This window comes from Neovison vison, chromosome 3 (genome assembly GCF_020171115.1).
Source record: "Neovison vison isolate M4711 chromosome 3, ASM_NN_V1, whole genome shotgun sequence".
Taxonomy (NCBI): Eukaryota; Metazoa; Chordata; class Mammalia; order Carnivora; family Mustelidae; genus Neogale; species Neogale vison.
Genome location: NC_058093.1, coordinates 53,209,979 through 53,213,123, shown reverse-complemented (window position 1 = coordinate 53,213,123; position 3,145 = coordinate 53,209,979). Strand labels below are relative to the sequence as shown.

Genomic DNA, 3,145 nt, shown 5'->3' with positions numbered 1-3,145 from the left:
CTTTTGGCAAATAGAAATACATGTCCTATTGGGTACATCCCTAGAAGTAGAATTGTTGGCATAGAGAGAATGAATGTATTCCACTTTCCTAGATACTGTTGTGTGATTGTTTTTTTCAAACTGATTTTATCACACTTGGGTCCCATCAGCAACACATTAGAATTCCTTCGCATCCTTGCCAACACTTAATATTACCAGATTTTTTTTAAATTTTAGCATTTCTAATGTGTGTAACAGTAGTATTGCATCATGTTCTTAATTTGAATTTCTCTGACAACTAATGTTGTCAAGTATCTTCTTTTCTGTTTTATTTATTCTTTCCTCTGATGAGTTTGTTCAAATCTTTTCCCCATTTTCCCTTCAGCTGTGTCACATCTCACATTATGCAATTCCCAAGATCTTTGTGAAATGCAGTTGCTTTGGTGCAGAAATACATGTATTAAGAAGAGGAGAATCAGAATTTGGAGTATGCTAGCCCATGCTGCTTCTCTAGTCTTCCCTGGAACCAAAACAAATGTCAGTAAGTATCCAAGAACACTTTCATGCGGATAGCACAAAAGCCACACCTGGAATTTCGCACTAGCAAGCATGTCATTGATTACGATTTTTGTCATGTTGCTATGAGCGTTATCTAACAATAAATCAGCTCGGAGGAAATGCTCTGTGTTTCTACATACTATTTTTATCTATGTGCAGCCACTTCCCTTTTTGTAGCATAGTTCTGTGCTGACATTTCTACCACATGTAGACCTTCCTAGGTTTCAACATTGTAGATTGTGTGTGTGTGTGTGTGTGTGTTATAATGAATTGTAGCAGTTCTTTGTACATTTTGGATATGAGTTTTGTTTTTGTTTTTGGATACCTGATACAAATGTCTTCTCCAATTCCCCGAGAGGATTTTTCATTTTCTTAAAATTGTTTTTATGGAAATTTTAAATTTTTAGCAGAATTTAATTATCAACTCTCCCCTGGATGATTAGCTCTCTTCATCTTAGTCTATTCCAAATTAACATCATTGGTTTCTTTATTGTCTTCTATAAGGTCTATTATTTTATAAGGTAATTGCCATTTGGATCAGGGATCTCTCAGAAATTGAATTTTGTGTAGGGTGTGAAGAGTCAAGGTATGCTGTTTCCTGTATGCGTATACAAATGTTCAAGCACATTTTAGTAAAAAGGTTGTCTTTGCCCTATCACACTGTACAGACACTTTATCATAAATCAAATGATCATTTATGTGGGTCTCTTTCTAGATTCACTCTTTTGTTCTTTTGGTCATTTTATCTACATTAGAACTAATACCATATTGTTTTAGTTATATGATAGATTTTGTTCTGTCTTTCTCTCTTTCAAGATGGCCTTGTTTATTTTTGGTTCTGTGTATTTCTATACAAATTTTAAAATCATCTAGTCAATTTCAGCAAAAAAAAAAGAAAATACAGACTTTTATTTGGATGACATTATACATACACAAATATAAATATATTATGTCCTGTTTATAATGAAAAATAAAAGCCATGTATGTTATTTCAAATTCAATTCTTTTTTTTTTTTTTTCAGTTGTATACCTTTACTTGACCATCAGCAATTAGTTCTCATCTTCATTAACTGTGCATAGATTTTTGAAAGTGGTGACAGGTACACAGGTAACCAGTGTGTAGAGCTGGTTTGGTGAATCTTCATCCTCATTGCATTTTCTGGACAACGCACACAGATAGGGTATGGAACACTCCTTATTCCTTTGGCCTGGACAGCTTTGTTGAGCCTGGTGTCAATGCTCACATCTGAGTTCCCATCTCCCTCATAGCAAATTTCCTCATCTCTTTGAGGGTCTGAGGGGCACACTTCTTGAAACACACTCGGTGGATGCGGTTGTAAATGTCAATGGTGTATTATCTGGTCACTACCTCATTGATGGCAGAACGGCCCATCTTCTCTCCACCCTTCTTTGCAGGAGCCATTCTGCCGGGCCCTGGTTGGAAAGGAAGGTCAAATTCAATTCTTATAAAAGTAAATAATTCCTGTGTAATAGGTTTAAAAAGAGAACAAAGCAATGAGCTGAAATTTAATGAAATCAGATTTGATAAAGATGACTGAGGGTTGTCACTTAAGAACCACAAAAATACAGGAAGAATTAAAGTTTTGGGGGTTAGAGGAAGAAGATCGTTGTTTATAATTCAAATTTTACTTCTGATTTTTCATTCAAATAAAATTGGAAGTATTTCAACATAATATATTTATATATACATATGTGCATATATATAGACGGAGATCAAAACACTTAAGGAGAATTCTAACTGTTGCAGAGATTCACGATGTAATGTTAATAAACATTTTCAACTGAGATAAAAATGTGTCTGACTCTCAAGTCCTCAAATGACTAAGAAGTAAACCTAAAATGTCTGGAAGTTGACAAATTGGAATGAAATAATAAGAATCTAGTTTAGAAAAGATACTATGACCTGTTCACTTTTTTTAAACTTCTAAATTGTGTGTTCATTTAAATAGTACATTTAAGCAATTGAAATAATTAGTGTCATATATTATATGTAAAATTTTCTGAAAATGCCAACTTAATACAAAGAAGCCTGGAAATCTAAGAGAAATTTTAGTAAGATCCTAAAAATGATAAAATATTATTTTAAGTATTTCAATGTTATGTTAGCTTTAAATTGTCTCACATTATATTGTATTACTAACTATAATTTGAAGAAGTATTGTACTTTACCAATTGCCTATGTTGGATCTATTTCAATATAAAGATAATATATATATATATATTTTCCTTTACAAATGTTCAAAAATATCACTCAATAACAAAACATTAGGCTAAAAATTGGCAATCAGATGTAGAATTAGCTGGAGTAGATTTGTTCCCCAGGAATATTTAATAAATTACCTTTTCTTTAATTTCTGTTCATATCCAGTGATCATATTGCATTGATCTTAGGTAAAGTCATTAGAATAATGGGGAAATAACCAATGTATTAACTTTCCCAGTTTGTGATTATATATCATTGAGAAGAGCCAGTACAAACTTCTAACGAAATTATCCTTCATGTAAATTTGACAGCGTTTTTTTCAGAAATGGGAAAATGTGAAATAACTGGGGGATGGTTTTCAGGAATTAACAGAAAAGGATAAAG

General features: G+C 32.5%; 1 pseudogene; it reads right to left on the bottom strand.

Annotated features, from left to right (window-relative positions):
• Positions 1-1,587: 1,587 nt before the first annotated feature.
• On the bottom strand, positions 1,588-1,981 carry LOC122901816 (annotated as a pseudogene).
• Between the last annotated feature and the right edge of the window lie 1,164 nt (positions 1,982-3,145).